The sequence below is a fragment of the Adiantum capillus-veneris genome, chromosome 11, assembly GCF_014529385.1.
Source record: "Adiantum capillus-veneris isolate H3 chromosome 11, ASM1452938v2, whole genome shotgun sequence".
Lineage (NCBI taxonomy): Eukaryota > Viridiplantae > Streptophyta > Polypodiopsida > Polypodiales > Pteridaceae > Adiantum > Adiantum capillus-veneris.
Window position 1 is genome coordinate 153,685,188 of NC_140941.1, and position 26,380 is coordinate 153,711,567.

Consider the following 26,380-nt stretch of genomic DNA (forward strand, 5'->3'; position numbering starts at 1 on the left):
AGACTTTTGGATAGCCGAATATCCTCTTTTGCTTACACCAAGTGAATCAAGTGTGCCTTGTATCTCTTTTGCAGGCACTGAGTTCTCTGAAATAAAGCGGTCCACTACATTTCTTTGTAGAACCTTAAACTTCTTGTCATGTACTATATCTGCTGCTAGGCTTCTGCTTATAAGTGGCTTCAATCTCTTTCCTATATTGGCTTTGGGGTCAATGTTTTCCTTGTCAGGATAGATTGAGTCTCTACATGAAGACAATGCATAAGTAAACAACAGAAAATTTGCTTCACTAACACTATTTAGGCACATGAAAACAATGCATAACAAGAAAAAACAAAGAGATTACTTAACTAAGACAATGTAGCCAACCAAGAAGCATCACCTTAATGCTCGGATTCTTTTCTTGAGACCTCCTGATGCAACCTGCAATGTTTCAAGATTGCGCAATTTCTTCTTTCGGATACGACCACCCAAGATGGTGTCCTTCATTTGACAACTTCGCACCTTTTCTTTCAGTTCTTGTACCTCTGTTTTATGTTGCAAAATGGTAACCTGATCTGTAGAATGTAAATGTGAAAGGCGAACAATCTCACATTGTTGAGATTGGAAAATGCTCTTGTAAGTTCCAGCTTCTCTTGTAAGTGATTTACAATAACCCAGAAGGCCGTTTTCTCCATCACCAGCAAAGGTCAATAAGCTTGTAGGATTGACAAACGGTGGAGACGCATTAGTTATTGGATTCTTAGGGTAGAGAGAGCCTCTCGTCCAGATATCTATGTGTTTAGCTCCTTGAGCTCTGAGCGTGTCTATGGAGGTGGGAGGTATATGTGTGTTTGTTTTACTGCGCTTAATCAATGGTTGGTACTCATTGTCCAAATCAATGTGAAGGTGATATTTGGCTCGTTTGTGGGTAACATTTGTGCCATTTGAGGAGTGCGCCATTAGCCAAATGTGCAGGTTTAATGGAAAGTGAATAGCGGCTGCGGATTTGTCCCTCCATGTTAGCCTCATTCCCTCCGTATTGACGTTGTTCATTCAATACAACTAAAAAGAGTATTATCCCTCAATCACTACGAACGAATGTTCAGAGGGGTAAGGAATCTACTTAAAGTACACTTTTTGAAGTTTTACTATGAAAGACCCAGCTCTTTTATTTGTCATTTTTTCTAGAGAGAGAGTGCAAAAAATACATTTTCTTAGAAGGCCCTCCAAATGACCTCCGAAATTTCCTAATGTGTGTGTACAAATCCTCTTGGTTCATAGCAAGATAACTACGCTTACATCAAAAGAAAAATTATAGTCTATGAGAGGTAGTATGATGGGATCCGGTGATAGAAGTATTTCATTGAGCCTTTCTGGGCCAAAGTGAAACACTATACGTTGTTGAAAGTGTATTTTACGGCTAACCCATACGTTAATTCTAATAGATTGTACAGAGTGAAAGCGATAGAAATTATCATCATGTGGGTTATTCATCTAGGATAGTATGTGAGAAATGTAGATATGAGAGAAGTGAAGAGATGAGAAGTTTCCCTCCCAAGCCCTATTCTTGCCCGTAGGCAATAAGGATACTGCGGGGAGAAATGTACCTGTAGCAAAGAGAACCTAAAATTTGTAGAGAGGATGAATTACTAAGAGTGAGAGAGATAGATTTGGTTAAGGAGATAATATTAGATATATATATATATATATATATATGTTGGATTAGAGATGAAAAAGAAAACAACAAGAAATCAAGAAAACATCAATGTAGAACACATCTTACTTAACAAACCCTTTGGCACCATTATTGATGGAGAGAGAAGAGGAGGGGAGAACTCCACTCTAATTGATACGCCAAGTGCAATACCTTCTTTGATTAGAGTTGATCTTCCAAGGATAGCGTACAAGAATGGCTAGTCTTCCTCTAGGAGAAAGTGTAGGCTTGGGCTTATGTTATTGGCTAAGTACAAGTAGGCATTACTACTCACTCCCTCAAGAATTCCTCTCATCAATGGCTTGAATGATTGAGTTTTTTTTCAAGGAAGAAGAGGTCCCCTTTTATAGGTGAAGGGAACCCCCAAGGGTTTACACAAGAAGAGAGGAGCCAGTGTGAATAGGAATTGGAAAAGTTGGAAATGAGTTGTCTCTGCATGATGTGGGCAGACTGGGGTCCAGTATTTTGATCATATCTCCTCAACCGTGGCTCCAAATAAAAAAGTAAAAATATGGGCAGAAACTTCAGCTCATTAGCTGCGATTTTCATTTTAAAATCATTTTCCAATTCGGATTGGAACCTTGTGTAAAAAATTCATCAAAATAGGGTCCATTTCTGGCATCAAAAGTCTTCCCGTGGTCCCCTTAGCCTAGACTTTCATTTAATTCCAAAGGACACCTCATGCCATATGAAAGAATGGAATTGCTCCTTGAAGAAGTTTTGTAATCATGCTTGCAATAATGCATTAAAATAAGAGTATCTTTGAAATCATGCCACCTAGTGTCCCACTAGGATTTGATTCCCTCCTAGTAGCTATTTAAAAAGAAATATAAGAAAAGTATAAAAAATACATAGAATATATATATATTGGAGTTTACCCTAGATATAGGATCTAGCTAGGGTGTGAGATGATAATGAGATAGTAGAAATAAAGAATCAATGCTTTTTGCCCAAGTTAAAGAGACGGAGCTATTGAGCTTTTCCCATAGTATTTTCTGATGGTAAAGTAAGGATAGGTTACCCTTGAGAAAAATAATAGGATGAGATAGAAGGCTTATTATTATACTTAAATATGCATATGTACATTATAGGAAAGATAATTATGTATTTAAAACATTACAAGATAACTCTTGTAGCATGCGTTCCCACTATGTACGTGTCACAACACGACAACGCCCTCTTTAAAGAGAGATGTACACAAATGTCAACAGCCTCTTACAAGAGTATAAAAGAAGTAATAATAAAAAGTTTACTATTATGAACTTGCTTGCTGTGTGGCACTAATCCGCAAGCTTTATCCAATGGTCGAGAGATGCACCCAAAATCCAACCCTTTACTAAGGACTACTTATGTAGTCCAAAAAAGAAGGAAGACCAAAAGATTTCCATCCTTAACTTTGACATGTGTCGGTAGGCTAATAGGATGAGTTTGATCCTTTTCGTCGAAGAGTTTGTGGAGGCCAAGAAACAGCAACTGAGGATATATGGTCTCATCCTTCACTTCTCACTACCTAGTGCAAACCATGAATGCAACCCATGGATGCCAGCAATCAATGAATATGGCATGAGGAGGGCCCGTTCTTGTGTGTGCACACATCTCCATCTTCTATGAGACGAATCCACAACCTTCTGAATAGGAATGCTTTTGACAAGATTATTTCATCATACTATGGCCACAACCTTCTGTCTATATATTGTATTCTTGGTGGCACTATTGACAAAATATAGATCACTATGGCAAAGCCAAATCCTTATGTCAACTTTGGTTCCTATTTATTGGGTGGATTAAATAATAGCGGGGCTTGTAACTCATTCTCCTTCACACCTTGCAAATTGCAATTGAAGCGATGTGTAACTTTACTTAGGTAATGATGCCACACTCGTGACACTTGTATTGATAAAAGGGACAAACCAGTGTTTAGCAACACAAGTGAAAAATACAAAGAACTAAAGAGCCCCATTGGATTCAAACACCTCGGCTCAAAATGGGGAGCTTATTCTTACTTTGCATTTTAGTATGCCTTGGACTCTCTTAAAATTCCCTTGGCATACTTGCTCTATCTAGTCAAGAAATTTAAACTTTGGATGAGCAAAAAAAAAAACTATACTATGGGAACTCACCCGTTTAACACATTTAGGGTGAAAGCAGTTGCTGGTAGGATCTAGCTCATGGAAAACGATAAACCTACACTAGCTTTGTACCATTGAGAGATGGTTCCATAGCATGGTTCTTGCCAAAACACCCATCCTTAGGATTGTGTCCCATAGGATCTGGTAGTATAGGGCTCCCTAGGATACTATGGTCAAGGTCATTTTCACCTATGATTGAATTTATGTTATGGCCCATCATTGTGCTTTTCCATCCTATTTTGTACTTTTCACTAGCTCTTCTTGTGAGTTTCTTGAGCCCATGACCTAAATCTCCTCTAATGATATGGTGGACATAGTTTAGGAAGGCTTTGACATCTCCTATGCATTCAAAAAAGGTTTCCTTACGTATAGCTATTGGCAGAGTTCTTGTCTTGAACTAGATCTCTCCAACAAAATCCACGCACCAAAAGACATCTAGTTAAACTTCACTTTGAATCTAGTAATGAAGCACCTTACCTTGACTTTATTTGCATTTGGAACTCCATATGCATCTTTTGTATTCTAAGTCGTGACTTTGTTGTTGAGATGTCGAGCTCTACATCTTGAGCTGGCATCCACTACGGGTCTTAGCCCCTTACGGCATTTACTCACTGGCACGTTAGGTGACCGACACGAAGGATCTCTGCCAGTGATTCTACAGCTGGACTACACTTATAGTGCCAGCCTAGTACGCTTCTAGTGTGTTCACACTTAGTGACCGCATGTACATATGTGCTACTTTTCAGCTTTAGCACTTAGTCATTTTGTAATCTCTTTTCTGTGCGAAGAAGAAGAAGCTTTCCATCTCTGTGTGCTTTGTGCTTGTCTTGTGTAGCTCTCTTGCATCCTCTTTCTTTACATGGTATCAGAGCCTGGTGCAGGCAAGAGAGGCTAAGAGAGCAAGAGCATCACAATCCCTTTGTTCGTACAAGTTTCTGAACAGGTCTCCAAAGTGTAGTACACACAGATTTATTGTACAAGTACAGTGGTTGTATGTATGCTTGATTGTGGACACTCGTTGAGTGTAGAAAGCGTTACAGGTACCACGATAGCAGGTTCAACAGATTTGCAGGTTTTTGCAGATTGCAGCTATTTTGTCTTAGTGCTTCAAGATGTCTGATGGTTTCAGTCAGATTGTCAGTGAGAATCTTGAGAAAAATAACTACCCTGCATGGAAGTTCAGAATAACAAATTTCCTAAAAGGAAAAGGTTATTGGGACTATGTAGAAGGAGACAATGAAAAGGAACCAGAGATTCCCGAGGCAAATGCTACAGCAGAACAAAGGAAAGCTTTGAGGACTGGCAACAAGGCCAGAGCAAAGTGATGTATTGGCTTTCTATGAGCATCACAGATGGCATGATGGGCTATCTACAGGATGTTGAAACCCCCGCCATTGCATGGAAAAACTTAGGCAGAGTGTTCGAGGTGAACACCACGGCCAGAAATCTTCAACTAAAGTCAGAGCTAAGTCAGGTTAAGAGGAACAACCTCTCCATCAATGATTATACTTTGAAGATCAAGAGTATCATCGAGGCTCTTGGATCTATTAAAGTCTCAATGGAAGACGATGACGTCCGTGCATGCTTGGATGGTCTAGGAGATGAGTATGTACATTTCAGGTCTTCCATAAATACAAGAGACGACATCCCCGTGTTCCAAGATTTGATTTCTATGCTTATTCTTGAGGAGAAGAACCTTGACACATCTTCTTCTCATGGCAGAAATAATTCTGAACAGGCCTTCTATTCTAACTCCAACAGAGGTAGAGGTAGAGGTCGTGTCCAGGCCCAAGGGGTTGCAGGGGCCAATTTCAAGAAGGTCAATCAAATCAAAACAATACATGTGGCAAGGGAAACCAGTCTCAAGGCAGGGGGAGTCAAAGAGGTCGTGGTGCAGGATCAAGCAGGTAGCAACATACTGCAGATAGTAGAGAATGTTGAACTTGTGGTGAAAGAGTTCACATGTCATGTGACTGTCCAAAGGGAAAAGCAAGTGGAAAGAGAGAACAGGGCAACTATGCATCTACTAGCAGAGATGCAGATGATAGCAAAAACGAGCGCATGTTTGTTATGCAGCATGTAATGAATACAATGACTGCAGAGAATTCCACCCAAGTGATGTTTGGTATGTGGATTCAGGTGCCTCTAATCACATGACGTCTCGTGGAGAGTGGTTTAGAGATATGCTCAAACCAGATGTGTCAGGCTATGTGCAGACAGGAGATGACACAGCTCACCCCATTGCTCATGTAGGGGACATACCTCTAAATACGAAGAGTGGGAAATCAAAGTACTTAGCAGATGTACTTCATGTCCCAAACATTACAAAGAATCTTGTTTCTGTTGGACAAATGGTTGAGCAGGGTTTGCAGGTTCACTTCAATCCCAATGGCTGTTATGTAGAAGATTTCCAGAATGGTTGTAAGCTGATCATAGAGGGCAAATGTGTGGGCAGAATGTTTACGCTAAATGTAGACATGCCTGAGGTAAAAGCTGCATTATTTGCACAGGGCACAGGTGTTGTGGCTGATGTTGACATTTGGCACAAACGCATTGGCCATGTCAATGAGCAGAGATTGCGCAGCATGCAATCAAAACAGATTGTAAAAGGTTTGCCCAAATTCAAGGTTGATGGTATACATAAAGTGTGTGCAGCATGCCAGTTTGGAAAACAGTCAAAGGGCTCATTTCCACATGAGCGAAATGTATGTATAAAACCACTTGAGGTGGTGCAGACAGATGTTTGGGGTCCAACCGATACTGCAAGTATACATGGTTGCAGGTATTATGTCTCTTTCATTGATGACCACACAAGGAAAGTATGGGTCTACTTCATGCGTAAAAAAAGTGAAGTGTTTGGTCACTTTCAAGACTTCAAAGTCATGATTGAGAAGGAGACACATATGCAAATCAAGACATTGAGGTCAGATGGAGGGGGAGAGTACTTCTCCAATGATTTTTTAGATTTTCTGCGAATGCATGGTATACGCAGGAAGTTTACATGCAGATATACTCCACAGCAAAATGGGGTCGCAGAAAGGAAAAACAAGCACATTGCAGAAGTTTCACGTGCATTGATGAATGAGAAGAACATGCCTCATCATTTCTGGGCTGAAGCTGTAAATACAGTTGTGTACATTATGAACAGGACACCTACAGCTGCGCTGCATGATGTAACGCCTGAGGAAAAGTTCACAGGTACAAAGCCTGATTTGGCACACTTGAAAGTGTTGGCTGCATAGCTTACGTGCATGTACCAGATGAGTTGCGTAGGAAATTGGATCCTAAAGCAGAGAAATGTATTCTTGTGGGATATTCCCTTGAACAAAAGGGTACAAGTGCTACAATCCTACTACACGAGAATTACGAGTGAGCAGAGATGTAGTCTTTGATGAGATGAGCAGTTGGTACAGTAATGCACATGGCACTATTGGGGCTGATGTAAAAGATGATGTGGTTGTACAAAATGTGAGGCCCCAGTCACAGGTTTTGAGTGGACCACAAGAGTCCTCTTCTCGTGGCTCTGTTGAGAAGCCATGGAATGGTAGACTACGTACGCAGGTTACTCCACCAGCAGGTACAGGGAATGTATCACGAAAAGGAAAGAAAAGGTTGATGAACCTCCCTTTATGGCTGATGCATCATCAGGGTTTTCACATGTAGACATGGATTCAGATGGTTCTGAACAAAGTCTTGATGAGGAATTTGGAATTCCGGCTGTCAGGACACCTGGTGTAAGGAAAGTACAAGAAGATGCTAGAGGGCAAAGGAGTGACCCAGGACCGCGCAGATCTAACAGAGTCACAAATCCAGTTCGGAAATTGACTTATGATGGGTATCTAGCACATCACCAAGCCTACATGGCTAAGGTGATACAGGATGTGGAGCCCACATGTTTTGAGGATGCAGTTGGAAATGTGCATTGGGATGATGCAATGAATGAAGAGATGGCTGCATTGGAAGCAAACGACACATGGGAGTTGGTGCCATTTCCAAGTGGCAAGAAATCTATTGGCTGTAAATGGGTGTATAAAACCAAGCATAAGGTTGATGGTAACATTGAGCGTCACAAGGCAAGGCTGGTCGCAAAGGGTTATGCACAGACGTATGGCATAGACTATGAGGAGACCTTTTCTCCAGTGGCAAAGATGACGACTGTGAGAGCTGTCATAGCAGTGGCTGCATCTAGAGGATGGATTATGCATCAAATGGATGTAAAGAATGCCTTCTTGAATGGTGAGTTGCAAGAGGAAGTGTATATGGATCAGCCACTTGATTATGTCGATCCAGGTTACCCAGATTATGTATGCAGGCTTCTCAAAGCTTTGTATGGTTTGAAGCCGGGCTCTAGAGCATGGTATGACAGGATTGCCAAGTATCTTGTCAGTATTGGGTTTAGGAGAGCTCATGCTGATCATTCACTTTATGTACGTGAGAGTGATGTGGGGATTGTGGTCATTACCATATATGTAGATGACCTTATTATTGTGGGTGACAATGCTATGGAGATTGACCATGTGAAGGGTCTTATCAAACAGGAGTTTGACATGAAAGATTTGGGCGAGTTGTGCTACTTTCTTGGCATTGAGGTGATTAGGACTCCAGAGGGTGTATGGCTGTCCCAGAGACAGTATGCTTTGGACATGCTGTCAAAGTATGGTATGGCTGATTGTAAGCCAATTTCTATTCCCTTGGATGTGAATGCAAAGCTGAGTGCAGAGAAGGGTGATGTTGTTGAGGATGTCAAGATGTACATGAAGATTGTGGGTAGTCTAATCTACTTGACTATCACGAGGCCAGACTTGAGCTACACAGTAGGCTTGGAGAGTCAGTTCATGCAGCTTCCAAGGAAGCCACATTTGGATGGAGTACAATGCACACTTTGGTATGTGCAAGGGACTCTTGACTACGCATTGTTCTATGCAGCAGATGCGCCATTAGCATTGTATGGGTATACAGATGCAGATTGTGCAGGTAGCATTGTTGATAGGAGATCTACGAGTGGCTTCATGTTCTCTTTTGGGAGTGTTGTTGTTACTTGGAGCAGCAAAAAGCAGCCTACGGTTGCTTTATCGAGCACAGCCGAGTACAGAGGTGCAGCAGTTGCGGCGTGCGAGGTAGCTTGGCTACGCACATTACTTGAGGACTTGGGAGTGCACGTGGACTAGCAGATTGTCATCCATTGTGACAACCTCAGCAGCATGCAGTTGGCTAGGAACCTAGTGTTCCATGCCAGGAGCAAGCACATAGAGGTCCATTACCACTACGTTCGAGAGCGAGTGTTGGCGGGCGACATCGACTTGGTCTACGTCAGCACAGAGGAGCAGATAGCGGATATCTTTACCAAGGCCCTCGGAGCTGAGAAGCTTCAACGTTTCCGGACTATGCTTGGACTCTGCGACATGCAGAGCTCGAGGGGGAGTGTTGAGATGTCGAGCTCTACATCTTGAGCTGGCATCCACTACGGGTCTTGGCCGCTTACGGCATTTACTCACTGGCGCGTTAGGTGACCGACATAGAGGATCTCTGTCAGTGATTCTACAACTGGACTACACTTATAGTGCCAGCCTAGTACGCTTCTAGTGTGTTCACACTTAGTGACCACATGTACATATGTGCTACTTTTCAGCTTTAGCACTTAGTCATTTTGTACTCTCTTTTCTGTGCGAAGAAGAAGAAGCTTTCCATCTCTGTGTGCTTTGTGCTTGTCTTGTGTAGCTCTCTTGCATCCTCTTTCTTTACATTTGTGGTCTAACCCATGGGAAGTTCCATTTGATTTCTCTCTCTCTCTCTCTCTCTCTCTCTCTCTCTCTCTCTCTCTCTCTCTCTCTCTCTCTCTCTCTCTCTCTCTCTCTCTCTCTCTCCCCCCGCACACGCACCCCACCACACACTTTTCAAGTGGTATCAAAGTGTATGGTGATCGCGGGGAGCACGACAAAGTCGTAGACAATGTTGAAAAGGAGGGGCGTCATAGTCATACTTTGCAGATTTGCTTTTTACAAGGAGAGAAAAGAATTTGAAAATAGTACTTCTGCGTACACAGTTTTGAGTGTCCAATGTCGTTGAGTCTCTACATGTTGATGTTGTACCTAATGTGCCATAGCCATCATATACACTAGTTTTCACTTTTGATTTGAGCCTAGAGGCGTTATCAGCTCTTGATGAATGCTACGTGAAAAAGTGTATCATTGACTCATGTGCCAGTTTTCATGTTACTCCTCACAAGGAGTGGTTCTCCAGTCATGCTTCCACACATGATTCAATTAAGCTAGGTGATCCTCATCAGCTTGAGATATGTGGAATTGGAGATGTGAAGTGTTGTATGTGTAATGGTACCAAGTTCATGATGTGAGGTGTTAGATATTTGCCAAAGCTAACTAAAAGCTTGGTGTCAGTGGAACATCTTGATGATATTGGATACAGTACGATGTTTGGAAATGGTTCCTGGATAATAAAAAAAGGTAATTTGGTCTTGCTCAAAGGCCAAAAGTCTGGCTCATTGTACTCTTTGCATGTCTTTAGTGTGAAAGAGAATCCTATCTATGTAGCCGAGATGCATTTTATTGAGTTGTGACATAGCCAGCTTGGTCATATGAGTCAGAAATGAATGAAGGAATTGAAGTGTTTTGGCTATATCCCTGTGTTAAACTACTCTGAGTTTAATTTGTATGGGCATTACATATACGGGAAATAGACTAGGCCTACCACTTTTCCATTGGATAAAAAGTTAGGGAATCCTCTAGAATTGGTCCATAGTGATCTATGTGGGCAATACAATTTTTGACTTTCATAGATGATTCTACTCAAAAGGTGTGGGTCTACCTCTTGAAGAGGAAAGACAACTTTTTGCTACGTTTAAAAATTTCTTAACTATGGTTGAGAATTAATCAGGCAAGAAGTTGAAGGCTTTGCGCACTGACAATGGGGGAGAGGACGTTTCCACAGAGTTTACAGACTTCTGTAGTAGCAAACAAGGCATTAGAAGACAATTTTCTACATTATACACACTTCCTCAAAATGGAGTTGCTGAGTGCATGAATATAACTATTCAGGAGAGGACCACTTCCATGTTATCTATGAACAATTGACCTGAAAAAATTTGAAGAGTGCATGTACGCGAATGCGTGCATGCACGGTGTAGTGTGCGTGTGGGAAGAAGAGAAGGAGAGAGTAGACAGTGTGTGGGTGGAGTCAACCTCTAAGTGAGGAGCTCCTTATTCTTGGTATATGTACAAGAATAAGGTGGTGTCAGTGGGAGGACGCCCATTGCCTAGGTGACCGGGCAAGGCACAAATGCTTGTACCCCAACAACCTCCCACTTAAAGGAGAATGCACCAATAAGTGGGTCCTACTAGCTAAACTACTAATATGTACAAGAAAATAGGTGAGACTCTCTCTCAACCTATGCCCACTTGCTCGCTCAGTCAATCTACATGTAGCTGTATCGGCTCACGTGGTAGGCAAGCGTACATACCCACGCTAGATCTTGCATGTAATTCTCGTAGACTACTCTGTATGGTCTACAAAACTCACTATGCATCATGCTAATGTCAGTCATCATATGACTGACAACCCCTCCTTCAAAAGCTCCCACTGCAGATGCTAGGTTGGGCCTCAACAATAATAAGTCAAACATGAGACGCCTGAACACTGACAAAATCTATGCAATCCTAGCTATCCCAACCACCTCTGTGCTTTGTGCATACTCTGCATCATCAAGACTAGCTGTCACAAATAGATGTGTTGACTCTAACTCCTGGAGGACAACCTCCCCCTCATCCACCATAGGGACTTGATGCATGTGTCCTGATATCACCTTACAACCTCTAGCATGAGCATATAAAAAAACTCCATAACTGTCATCTTGAAATGTGCCTCTGGGGAGCAGACCCACTCTACCTCTGTCTGCAAGAGTGCCTGTACGCGGATGCATGCATGCGCGGTGCGGTGTGCATGCAAGAAGAAGAGAGTAGACAATGTGCGGGTGGAGTCAACCTCTAAGTGCTGAGGTGGTGTCTGTGGGTGGATGCCCATCACCTGGACGGCTGGGCAGAACACAAACGCCTATATCCCAACAAAATCTATACTATGCTTGAAGGAGCTCTTCAAAAACGAACCCAACCAAGTTCTATTGCATTATACATGGCAAGATGGACCAAAGTAAGAATGTAATACCACAAATTAAACTGATTTCAAAATCCCTCAATGGAGTTGAGAGGCTTCTAGTATCATTGATACAAATGCTCACTCATGGATATGGGCAAACAACTTATGGTCACTTTGCACTGGGGTTGTGGCCATGTGATCCCAACTTCACAACTGCATCTCTCTCTGAATGTCCAAGAAACTTAGAAAGAGGAGATAGACATATGTTTAGTGACTTGAGCACCATGAACATATCTTTTTTATTGTGTTTAGTTTATTACTTTTCTCTATCACCATATAAAAGTTCTTAAGGAGAAAAACCAGTATTACAAGCAACAAAGTACTCAAAATAAATAGCCACAGCCTGATCTAATAAAAAATGTGGACAACAAGAATATTGTGTCTAGATAGGGAAATGATTGTCTAAGGATGCAATCAATCTTTCCTACTAATGCACATGTACAAGAGGAAGGCAATGCCTCTACCAACATTGGTTGCACAAGGAGTATTTGACATGATGCAGCTTGGTGAGAGCTTGGTTATCTTATGGTTGGTCACAATCATGAAGACATTGATGCAATTTTCAGTTTCTTTCCTTAGAAGCTTAGAAAACAAACCATTTCTACATTCCCACATTTGATGAAGATCTGGAAAAGTGTTCTTGTTATAGAGTATTGTTGCTATTAGGGAGTTACCATCATAACTTGTAAGGGATGGGAAGAGGCAAGTGCTGTAACAAATGCCACATCAAAACAAGTGTGTGAGTTTATTTATGAGATAATTTTTTTCCAATTTGGAGTCCCTTTAGAGCTAGTTAATGATCAAGGAAGGGAGCTTAGACATGAAGTGGTGGAGAGTCTTACAAAATCATTGAAAGTCATGCACAAGTTTGCTACACCTTATCAACATGAGTAGTGTAAAGGACTAGTTGAAATATTTAATTTTTTCAAAAGATGCTACTCAAATTAGTTGAAGATCATCCAAATAATTGGGATGAGTATTTGTATAGAGAATTATCTTCTTAAGAAGTCTCTAAAGGGAATGCTAGAGGGTTTACTCCATTTCACCTTGTTTATGGCAAGAAATGTGTGTTGTATAAAAATAATATGCTTTCTTCATTTGAATTTTCTCTCAAGTAATATCTTTGCCTTTTTCTCTTCATAAGATTTGGTGATTATTGGGTTTGATTGTGGTATTGTTTTCTATGTTTGCAAAGCATTTGTGCTAGAGATTTGTCTGCACATAGAAGGGTGTGATTTTTGTTTCTTATTGGGTTGCAATAATTTTTTTTTCAGTAAATTTGGTCGTGTTATTGGATTGAAAGCAATTTTTTTAGTGATGAAGAATCAAGCTTTGATCTTGGGTTTCTCCATCTTTTTGGTGTTTTCATTCTAGTAGTGTTGTGTGGTAGAGGCAATCATTCATAACTATCACAATGGATTGCTAACTCTAACTAATGATAGCCATTTTTCGGCTCTTTGTAATTGCCATAGTGAGCTACCTTACCCTACCAAAATCACCCAAACACTGTGGCTATCTTCACCCTTTCACTGTACATAGACGTGTGTGAGTTAGGGGACTTTTTCCATATCTCCTTAAAACCCTCAGCTAGCTAGTCATTGGGTTAGTTAAGCCAAAAAAAAAAGAAAAAAAAACTAAAGTCAAAGTATAGATGGCCCATTGGCGTGTAAATATTTCATTGTATAGAGGGCCTAAAAATAGAGAATTTTCATAATTATTTTGTTATTTATTTAAATATTTCTACTTAGGTGTACGTTATTTTCCTAAGTATACTATGTACATTGACTCACCATTACCACAATTTTTCTTACCATTCTCCATACTCTTTATTTCATATAAAAATATTTTCATGCAAGATTCTCTTAGTTTTTGTGTGAATCCACTCCTAGAAAAAAAACCTCAAAAATATCTTTCACTATCAGTCATTGCCTATCACTAAATTCCTATTTCATACAGGTATTATTTCTCATCTTTTGTAAATAAGTATACATCAATAAAAACAAATGAGAGCCCTCCTCATTTGATTCCCTATATTTTCATATTATATATATATATATATATATAGCCCACACTATTCTAGATTCCATGAATTGTTTATATATACTAGCCTGTCTTTTTTCATCATATCCATATATTATATTTATACATAATCCACAACCATGAATATTTTCAAACCTCTAAAAATCAATTAGGTCATGCTCTTATGCAAGGAGGGGCTCATCTGTGGAGCCATATGCAAATTCAACAAAAGGGGGGCCACTGAAGACTTTTTTTGTGAAGAGAAATAGGCATTTTGGTATGATTTTTTATGTCCATCTCCATCCAAAATTTCAAGCGGTGGTTACAAGACAAAATGTGGACCAAGAGCTGAATAAGCACCTCAAAAGTTTTCATAATTTTAGGAGCTACCACGGGTGAGGTATGATTTTTTTATTGGACCCCAGTCTACCCACTTTTCTCACAAGTAGTCCACAGTCTTCTCTCACCTCTTTCCATACACACACACACACTCATTCCTCTCAATCCCTCACTCAAACATGCATCTTCCATGGTTTCTCTCACCTTCTTCACCATTAACCTCCCCTCTTACTTCCATAGCTCTCATATGAGCTCTACATGTACATACACCATCTCTATGCTTCTCTCTATTACTTCCAAAGTACAATTCCATCTTACCCCTTCTCTATATACATAAAATTTAGCATGTAAACCATGCTTAAACTCTGCAAATTGAGAAATATCATCAATCAAATTACCATTTCATCACGGTAATCAACCTTGATGGCGGTGGCATAAAGAAGAGAAGAAGAAGAAGAGGATCGATAGTCATTTTGAGAACCTACACAAGTAAGTCCAAAACTTCTTCAAGCTTCACCATCACAAGGATTTCCTCACTTCATTCAACCATCTTACTTCAACCATCCACCTCATTCTACCCATTGTAAATATATCATTAACTTTCTAGTGATCACTAACACTAACTACTAACATACTAACACAAAATAGCCATTGACCTAACCATAAAAGCACCTCACCTCAAGACATGTGCATAGTAACTCTCTCTCTCTCTCTCTCTCTCTCTCTCTCTCTCTCTCTCTCTCTCTCCCCCTCCCCTTACTTAAAACTCTACTTTCACCTTATCTACCATCCATAATGCTCTCCTTTGAGCCCACATCCATGACTCAAGCAGACAAAGGATCCGCAATGCTTTGATATTCAAAAAAATCATAATCCTGATTTGTTAGCTTGTAAATTAGGATTTTTAATAATCTTAATGAAAGGTATCCAACCTATAAATAGGAACCTCTCCTTCTTGTAAACCGGCAATATCTCACATAGCACCCCAACACTCTATGCGTGAGGAGAGACTTAGGCGTAGCAACCACTTTGTGAGGTTCACTTTTGGTGTGAGAGAAGCTTTCAAGCTACACATTGGAAGTGAGAGAGCGTGAGTTCAAAATCTCAAAACCACTACTGTATATGTTCCTCTATCATCAATAAATTGAGGTTTGGTACATCAAAGGCGTGATTCAACGTTCAAATATTTGTCCTTCCACTTGTGTGATACGGTTTATTAAATTCAAGGTGACGTGTATTTTGAGTGTCTATCATTTGATCTTGTTTTAGAAAGTGTTTTAATGTGTTTTCATTGCCTATTTTGTGTCCATTGTAAGAGGGTATTGTGGTGAGAGGTCTCCCACACCCTAAGACAGTGTGTGTGTTGACAATGTTTAGCATTCACTAAGCATTGAGTTAGTTTTGTACAAGCTCTACGATAGCATCATTACAAACCATCTCCATTTGCAAGTCACAAATAAGGTATTATGCAAGATCCATTCCTCTCTCTCTTCGCTTTGCTCTAGCTCTCTCTGGTCCATTTTGTGTGTGTTTTGTGTGAGGTTGCTTGTGTGTGTTTTGTGGCACATCTTCTTGGTTGTGACAAAATCTCTCTTGCGTCCTTGTTCGCATACCATAACTAGGTGGTACCTCTATCTTGTTTGGGTTTGACTGTGGGTTTGTTGTTGTGTTGTGCTTGTGGCTGCCCCAGCCCCAATTGAGCAGCACGGGTGCCTTGAGGGGTGTTTCGAGGTCACCTCTCTTGTTGCCCACCCCGGACCACCCCAATTTTGGTGTCCCCACGGAGAAGGGCTTGTGTATGTTGTTGTGAATACTCATCCTTTAGAGTAATCAAGTAGCGTGCATAAATCACAAAAATTTGTATGACCCGTTTGTTCCCATTGTAAGGCAAAAGGTGCATATCATTGTAAGCACAAAGTTACAATTTCAACGAGTAATTCGTAGAATTTTGGGCCCTCTTAGGTTGGCCGAAATAAACGCTTCAGTAAATCCTTTTATTTTGCCTCTCATTAGGTACGACCATAGTTTGGACGTCTATATTTTTGTTTTGTTTTAAGCATTTGGTCATGCATAGACCATGGACGATGGCCCAGGAATGAGATTTTCCCCTTTCATTTCACTCCACACATTAGAATAAACGTTGCAATTACTAGAAAGATCCATTTTCAACAATGTATGGTGTTCATGTTTGGTTCCCAAAGAGAAGGAGAAATTCTTGCATCGCCAAACCCTGTCATCCTACCTCTTTTGTTGATTATCATAGATCATTTTATGTCCATATTTTATTTTTTGTACAATAGATTGCAATTTTGAAAACATTATTTTGTAAATATTTCTAAGAAGGAAAAAAAACGTGCGTCACTTTGAAATCAATTCAATAGAAAGCCAACACCAAATGTCAGGATATCCTCTTTTCTTTGGAGATCCTGGAGAGGATGCATAATTATTTTTAGCAAATTTCAAGATGTCTTGCCATATCAAGAGGATAGTAACTGATCAAGAATGTGTAGAAATGTTTGAGGTGTTCCTTAGGAAAGATGCTAGCACTTGGTTTGACTCTTTGCATGAGGAGAAGTTCTGAACCGTTTCAGAGATACTTCTTTGATCCCCAAAACACTCAAAAACTATGGCAATACATTGTTTCTCATAAGCAAAAAGATTTAGATGACTACTACTTGTACAAGCAAGAGTTTCTACGTCTTTGGGCTCTATGGATACGAAATGTTGCTAACCCTCGTGATGGTGCAAAATTTCTAAAGAAGGAGAGGTTCATAGATGGACTCTTTCCTGATCTTAAGGTAAAGGTGGAGGCGGATGCACCTGCCACCTTTGATGCAGTTAAAATTAGAATGTCCAAGAAGTATAGGAAACTCAAGTTCCTAAGGGGAGAGGCTCCAATAGAAGGTCTTAGACCCAAAGGTAAGTCACAAGCATCGACATCTAGGGAGCTTCCTTAGGTAACGACACAAGTGATTGAGAAGTTAAATGAATCTTTAAGCAGACTGTCAATTCACCTTGCACAAGCTGTAGGTCCAAAGGGACAAGCAAAGAAGTCTGAAGAGCGAGATTCACGACCTAGGAGAGTCTTGCAATGTTGGAATTGCGGAGAGTCTAGACATGGGATGTATAATTTCCTGTGGCCCCATGGGGAGCCAGGGAGACCTAAAGGAAGATTGGTTTGGAAAGGTCTAGTGGATGGGGGTGCAAAAATTTGCATCATGACACAGTGAATCATGCAAAGACTAGGCATGCACATCCATGAGACACTTGAAATCAAAGTCAATATGGCAAACAACAGCAAGGTTAGGTGTGTAGGCATTTGTAAAAATGTCTTTCTAGAGGCCTTTGGCATTAAGAAGGCGGTGGATTTCTATGTTATGTCAATCAAGGGAAGTGGCTATCCATTTATCCTAGGAAGATCATGGCTAATAAAAATGTGTGCTTTGCAAGATTGGGAGAGTGGAAAATTAATTTGCAGGAATGACAATCATAAGAAGGTTGTCTTTGACATGAAGGAGCAACGCCAAGCGGAGCTCCATGAAGAATGATCTCAAAGTGAGACGAAAGAAGATCGGACCGATAACACTTCAGAAGAAGAAAGTAGTGGCAGCATTACTGAAGAGGAGTCTTCCATTCCCAAGAGAACTAAAATGTGGAAGATGAAGGAATGTTAGAAGGTATGTTATCTACAACACTTACCAAGGATGAAAGAGAGGAGTTCAAAGGTGTGTTAAGGAAATTTCCTAGGCTTTTTTCTAAAGACTACACTGATGTGCCTGGAGTAGATGATGTTGAACACAAGATCGAGCTAAAGCCAGAGGCCACACCTAAGGCTCAAAAGCTACAAAGGCTAGGAGTCATCAAGGAGCGGGCTTTACTCAAGGAGGTAAGAAAGCTTCTAGCAATAGGTTTCATTTATCCAGTGGAGAATTCAGAGTGGGTCTCTCCCGTTGTTGTCACTCCCAAGAAGAACGGCAAGTGGAGGGTGTGTGTGGATTACCGTCCATTGAATGAGGCAACCAAAAGAGATCACTTTCCCCTCCCATTTCAGGATGAGATACTAAATGAGGTAGCCGGTCATGAGAAGTACACTGTGTGTGGCTACTCGGGTTACTTTCAAATAGACATCGCATTGGAGGATCAGTTGAAAACAACCTTCATCACTTCTTGGGGTTGTTATGCTTTTAGAGTCATGCCATTTGGCTTGACAAATGCTCCTACAACTTTCTAACGTTTCATGAAAATGGTGTTTCAAGCATTCTTTGGAAAGTCAATTAGGGTGTTCATTGATGATTTTTGCATTTATAGCCCAAAATCATTTCATCTACAGAAGGTAGAAGAAGGTTTAAAAAACTTTACGACATGGGAGGTCAACTCAACCCCGACAAGTGCCACATAGGTGAGGATGAAGTGATCTTGCTTGGTCATAAAGTTTTCTATAAAGGTATTGAGATGGATCCTTCAAAGGCAAAGGCTCTTATTGAGTTACCAACACCCAAGAGTTTTAAGGAGGTCATCTCATTCATTCAAAAGGTGAAGTATATGTCATGCTTCATTCACTTAGCCTTGGAGTTACTTCACCCCTTGCAGAAATTGACACAACAAGTCGATTTTGTTTGGTCTCATGAGCTTGAAGAATATTTTTGTAACATCAAGATCATTCTGTCAGATTTACCAACACCTATGCCTCCTTGTTGGGAGTACATATTCTTTGTTAGCTCTAGTATTGGGAAAGAAACAAGTGGTGCTATTTTGCTACAACAAGATCCCCATAGTACCAGGATCAGACCCATCTACTTTGCTAGTAGGGTCATGAATGCTTTGGAGAGAGGCTACACGGAGGCAAAACTCATGATGCTTTCTCTCATGTTTGTAGTGAGAAAGTTTAGATCCTACTTGCTACCAAAACCTTTGTAATTCTCACTGCAAAAAAAATTTTCCCTTGGGTGTCATCTCAAATGAACCTTAGTACTAGGATCTCAAAGTGGATTATGGAGTTGCAAGAGTTCCAATACTCTTTCAAGGTAGAAGATAGTGTGCATGCACAATTGGCAGGGATTCTCACTTATAGGGTACATGAGAAGGAAATTAAAGTGACTAAAATTTAAGACCCTACCATTGCCGCCACAAAAGAGTATTCCTAATGCTTTTACCTTGTTCTTTGATGGAGCTTTTTGATGAGCCATAGGAAAAGCAGGGGGAGGGCTAGTGTTGTTCAACCCAAGTGGAGAGGTGGTCATGAAAGAGAAGGTCAATCTACCAGGTTCAACTAGCAACAATGAAGAAGAATACAACACACTGCTTCATGGTTTAAAGATGTGCATTGGCCAAGGTATACAACCTCTCATGGTAAAGGGGAATGCACTTCTCATTGTGAAGCAGATTTTAGGCATTTGGGCATGCAAGAATGAAAGCTTAAGGACAAAAATTTATTCCATTCATAGATTATTCCATGACTAGGTGGGTAGAGGCTTAAAGTGTAGCAAGGGTAAATGGGAAAACAATGAACATGTTTTTCTACACTAATATTTGTTGTAGATTTGACACACCTCTAGAGATTGTTTTGGATAATGTTCTAGGGTTCAAAAAGGGTGTACTCACAGAAGTTTGTGAAGAGCTTCAAATTCTACATCGTCATAGCACACCCTACTACCCACATTCAAATGGTTTGGTGGAGAAGGCAAATGGTGTCATTGCAGGCATCATTAGAAAGATGGTGCAAAACAAGACAAAGTTGTGGAATGACTTCTTGGATGGTGCCTTGTGGGCATATCGAACCATATATAGGGAGGCAACAAAGTTCACGTCATTTCACTTGGTGTATGGTCAAGAGACTTTGCAGTCTATCGAGCTCAACATCCCAACAATATGGCTTCATGGCAGAGGTGAACAAGATGATCAAGAGGTATGGATGGATCGACTTCTTACACTAGTGGAGCTTGAGTGGAAAAGAGAAGCAGCTTATGAGTGCTACAAAAGAAGAGCTACACAAGCAAAGGAGAAGCTTGACAAGAAACCAAGGACAAAGGCATCAAGAAAGGAGAGCTTGTGCTAAGGTATGACAATCGACTCGACAATTGTTTTGATGCCAAGTTTGAAACTAGATGGCAGGGACCGTACATAGTCAAGAAGGCTTTCAATTCCAGTTACTATCAGCTTATGGACTTGAATGGTATAGAGCACTTCAGGAAGGTAAACATGTATCACCTGAAGCCCTATTTGAGTCGCCTTCTACCAAAGGATCTACCAAAGATCTGTCAAAGAGCAACTATCTCATGTAATTTTTGTTGCATGAAGCATGAGTGTGACAAAAAGCCACACAATGAAAATCCTATCAAGGGACCAGATATCATAGAGGACTCAAAAGCACACTCTTTGAAAAAGATGCTTTATGATGGTACATGAATATATCATCATCCTGGGGGAGGGCTAATGATACCCGTTTTGCGACTCTCCGTAATTGCCATAGTGAGCTACGTTACCCTACCAAAATCACCCAAACACTATAGCTATCTTCATCCTTTCATTGTACATAGGCGTGTGTGAGCTAGGGGACTTTTTCCATATCTCCTTAAAACCCTCAGCTAGCTAGTCAATGGGCTAGTTGAGCCAAAAAAATAGAAAAGAAAAATCCAAAGTATATTATGGCCCATTGGTGTGTAAATATTTCATTGTATATAGGGCCTAAAAATTGGGAATTTTCATAATTATTTTAGTATTTATTTAAATATTTCTACCTAGGTGTGCGTTATTTTTTCTAAGTATGCTATGTACATTGACTCACCATTACCACAATTTTTTTTACCATTCTCCATACTCTTTATTTCATATAGAAATATTTTCATGCAAGCTTCTCTTACTTTTGGTGTGAATCCACTCCTAGAAAAAAAACCTCAAAAATACCTTTTACCATTAGTCATTGCCTTTCACTAAATTCCTATTTTCTATAGGTATTATTTCTTACCTTTTGTAAATAAATATACATCAATAAAAGCAAATGAGGGCCCTCCTCATTTGATTCTCTATATTTTCATATAGTTATTTTTTATATATACAGCCCATACTATTTTAGATTCCATTAATTATTTATGCATAATCCACAACCATGCATATTTTAAAACCTCTAAGAATCAATTAGGTCATGCTCTCATGCAAGGAGGGGCTCACCTTTGGAGCCATATGAAAATTCAACAAAAGGGGGGCCACTAAAGACTTTTTTGTGAAGAAAAATAGGTATTTTGGTAGGATTTTTTATACCCATCTCCACTCCAAATTTGAAGTGGTGGTTAGAAGACAAAATACGGACCAAGAGCATAATAATCACCTCCAAAATTTTCATAGTTTTTGGAGCAACAACGGGTGAGGTATGATTTTTTTATTGGACCCAGTCTGCCCACTTTTCTCACAAGTAGTCCATAGTCTTCTCTGAACTCTTTCCACACACACACACACATATACACATATACACACACACACACACACACACACTCATTCCTCTCAATCCCTCACTTAAACCTACACCTTCCATGGTTTCTCTCACCTTCTTCACCATTAACCTCCCCTCTTATTTCCATAGCTCCCATATGAGCTCTACATGTATATACACCATCTCTATGCTTCTCTCTATTACTTCCAAAGCACAATTCCATCTTACCCCTTCTCTATATACATAAAATTCAGCATGTAAACCATGCTTAACTTCTACAAATTGAGAGAACTCATCAACCAAATTGCCATTTTCATCGTGGTAATCAACCTTGATGGCGGTGGTATAAAGAACAGAAGAAGAAGAAGAGGATCGATAGTCATTTTGAGAACCTACACAAGTAAGTCCAAAACTTCTTCGAGCCTCACCATCACAAGGATTTCCTCACTTCATTCAACCATCTTACTTCAATCATCCACCTCATTCTACCCATTGTAAATATATCTTTAACTTTCTAGTGATTACTAACACTAACCTCTAACATACTCGCGCCATTGACCTAACCATAAAAGCACCTCACCTCAAGACATGTGCATAGTAAATTTCTCTCTCTCTCTCTCTCTCTCTCTCTCTCTCTCTCTCTCTCTCCCCTTACTTAAAACTCTACTTTCATCTTATCTACCATCAATAATGCTCTCCTTTGAGCCCACATCCATGACTCAAGCAGACAAAGAAATCCTGCAATGTTTTGATATTCAGGAAAAATCATAATCCGGATTTGTTAGGTTGTAAATTAGGATTTTCAATAATCTTAATGAGAGGTCTCCAACCTATAAATAGGTCCCTCTCCTTCTTGTAAACCAGCAATATCTCACATAGCACCCCAACACTCTATGCATGAGGAGAGACTTAGGCATAGCAACCACTTTGTGAGATTCACTTTTGGTGTGAGAGAAGCTTTCAAGCTACACATTGCAAGTGAGAGAGCCTGAGTTCAAAATCTCAAAACCACTATTGTATATGTTCCTCCATCATCAATAGATTGAGGTTGGTGCATCAAAGGCGTGATTCAACATTCAAATATTCATCCTTCCACTTGTGCCATACGGTTTAGTGAATTCAAGGTGACTTGTGTATTTTGTGTGTTTATCCTTTGAGCTTGTTTTAGAAAGTGTTTTAGTGTGTTTTCATTGCCAATTTTGTGTCCATTGTAAGAGGGTATTGTGGTGAGAGGTCTCCCACACCCTAAGGCAGTGTGTGTGTGTTGGCAATGTTTAGCATCCACTAAGCATTGAGTTAGTTTTGTACAAGCTCTACGATAGCATCATAACAAACCATCTCCATTTTGCAAGTCACAAATAAGGTATTGCGCAAGATCCATTCCTCTCTCTCTTCCCTTTGCTCTAGCTCTCTCTGGTTCATTTTGTGTGTTTTGGTGTGAGGTTGCTTGTGTGTGTTTTGTGGCACATCTTCTTGGTTGTGACAAAATCTCTTTGGCGTCCTAGTTTGCATACCATAACTAGGTGGTGACCCTATCTTGTTTGGGTCTGGCTGTGGGTTTGTTGTTGTGGTTTCCCCAGCCCCAAATGAGTAGCACGGGATCCTTGAGGGGTATTTAGAGGTTGCCTCTCTTGTTGCCTGCCCCGGACTGCCTCGATACATATGAGGATACATATTATTTTGAAGATGACAAAAAGAAATACATGAGCGTGTGCATGCACGTGCACACAAATACACACACATTCATAAAATCTAATATCCACCTATTCCAAATGACTTTCTTGTATTGAACTAATCATTTAATATGGGGAGATAAAATGGAAACAAGATTTAGGATACAGATATGTGCTACTAGATCTATGTTAGCGGGGCCTCCCAGGAGGAGGGATAATTATCTTTCAATATGGGGCTAAAAGGAGATGTTCTGCCAAAGAGAAATGTGAAAATAATAGAGCTTAAAAGACCTTAGGGTTAGGTTCATTAAAGACCTCCAAAGGGAAGTGTTAAAAGTCCTGAGACCTAGGACCATTAGGTAAGACTATGGCCAACTTTAGGTACCTTAGACCTTAGGAGGTGCTTATTGACTAAGGTGCTTGAGGTGCTTACTAACTAAAGTAACACCAATTTAGGAATTTAGGGAATTATTCAAGTCCCATTTTTTAACATAGGACTTGAAAACTCAAAGCTTTTTGTCTCTTTTGCTCTAAATTTAGCACATATATTGATTGTTCCATTTATGATCAAGGCACTAGAAGATCAATTTAGGAATGCTCTGAAAAGTTCATCCCATCTTTTATAATGGTGCTTCTAATTTTGGCTATCTAAAGAAGTCAATCATGTAGTGTATACTATCCTCTTAATAGTGGAAGAGTATATGCTCTACAACTAAATATACATATACATTTGAACTAATTGGAGATAAAAAATTTGATAGTTTTCTAATGTTACATAAAAATTAACTTCACTTTTTTAAAAGTTTTTGTTTAAAGTTTAGAATTCCCACAAGAGTCAATCTTAATTTTGAGCCTTCAACATTTTCTAGGCATGAAGCTTGAACTTGAGCTTCGACCCACTTATAAGCACAAAATGGGCATGGGTTTTAGCCTCCACCCCATTTTGGGTAAGGAATGGGAAAGATCCTTGAACTTAAGGGCAAGCCTCTATCACTTGCTAGATAGAAAATGGGTACAAGGCTCGCCACTCCACCCCTACTAGCTACAAAATGGGAAGAAAGGAACTCACATGGATATCTAAAAAAGAAAGTGGGCATGAGACCTCCTCTACCTTGTAACTTGTTGTAGAAATAATGGGCATGAGGCTCGAACTTAAGTTGGAACCTCCACCTCATTCACACAAATTATTGGTATGACGCTCAGATTCAAACACAAGCCTCCACCCCTACTAGGTACAAAATGGGAAGAAAGGCAGTTACATGGTATATCTCAAAAAGAAATTGGGCATGAGACCTCCTCTACCTTGTTGTAGTAATAATGGGCATGAGGCTCGAACTTAAGTTCGAACCTCTACCTCATTATTTTGACACAAATTATTGGCATGAGGCTCAAATTCAAATACAAGCCTCCACCCGTACTAGGTACAAAATGGGAAGAAAGGCAGCTACATGGTATATCTCAAAAAGAAATCGGTCATGTGACCTCCTCCGCCTCGGTGTAGTAATAAATATGGCCATGAGGCTTGAACTTAAGTTCGAGCCTCAACCCCTCCAAGGTACAAAAAAGGCACAAGACACCCACATGGCATACTTCAAAAACCTAACATAAGGAAACAAAAAGTAGAGAGAGAGAGAGAGAGAGAGAGAGAATGGATTCTACAGAAGATACTTGGTGGACGCAATCTTGTTGCACACAAGATATTCTTAAATTCAGAATTGCCCTGGTCCAATGCTGTTAATTTAAGGTGACTAGCACAATATGGCATAGCTCTTCTGGCTACCTGGAGGTCTCTTGGAGGTTCTCTTCAAAATGACACACACCCCTTGTGGCCTACTTGAAATTTCTCCATAGTTGGTAGCAGCTCCAACCTGATTCGCTATCTTGTTAAGCAACTTCACCAAATAAGCCTGTTGTCGTTTCCATGACAACGGTCGCCTCCTAGTGATGGACAAGAGCCAAAGGGTGGAATGATAGTGGTGCATTGAATGGTGAGTTTGAGAGTTTTATCCTGCATGAATCAAAGATCTTCGCTTTGTAGAACTTGCTACTCGCAACACACACATTTGGCAGCAGCATCAAGTTTCCAAAACTTTTAGGGTGGGCAGCAAGAAACGGTGGCAGATGGTTGCCAAAAGGTTCAACATAGGCAGTAGTAGGCGATGGTGGAGGATGGTTGCCGAGAGGTTTAGCAGGGACAGTGATCCCCTTTTGCTTCGTCATCCTCCAAAGCTGCTGGCTTGTCCCTTCTTGTTGCAGGAGAAGTTGGGATCATGCCGCCTCACACTGTACATTTGTCTCTGCAAATCCACAGATGCTGGCAACAATCCAGGCGACATAGAGGCGGATGGTTTAGCATGGACTTCTAGCACGAATGATCATTACTGGGAAGTTCAGCAAGTGGGATTGCCACCTCACACCGTCCGTTTGTCTCTGCAGATCCACAGATGCTAGAAGCAGTTCAAGCGATAGTGGGGTGGAGACTCAATGCTGAGAGGTTCAGCATGGTGACAGTGGGGTGCGACTCAATGTTGAGAGATTCAGCATGGTGATAGTGGGGCTGATGGTTGCCAAGAGGTTCACCATGGTAATCGATAGCAGCGTTGCCAGATCCGCCGTTAGTATACGAAGGCCCCGTAAATTTTAAAATTCAAATTAAAGTGTTCTAAATTTGGATGGGTGGCCAAGGTCGAGCATACAAATTCTTCATCGTGCGGATGGGCCACACCCTTTGTTCATTTAGAGATCAAGAGTAGAGCATCCATTGACCCTCTAGGCTCGACCTCAAGTTTGAGCATTTGGTTCAAGACTTTGTGCTAGACTTGGGGAAAAATGCATTCGAGCCTCCAAGGTAGTTATGAGTGAGAGTCCCGTCTCGCTAAATTGAGTGTCTGCAAGGGCTCAATGTGGTGCAACAACTTGGTGCACATGTCATGAA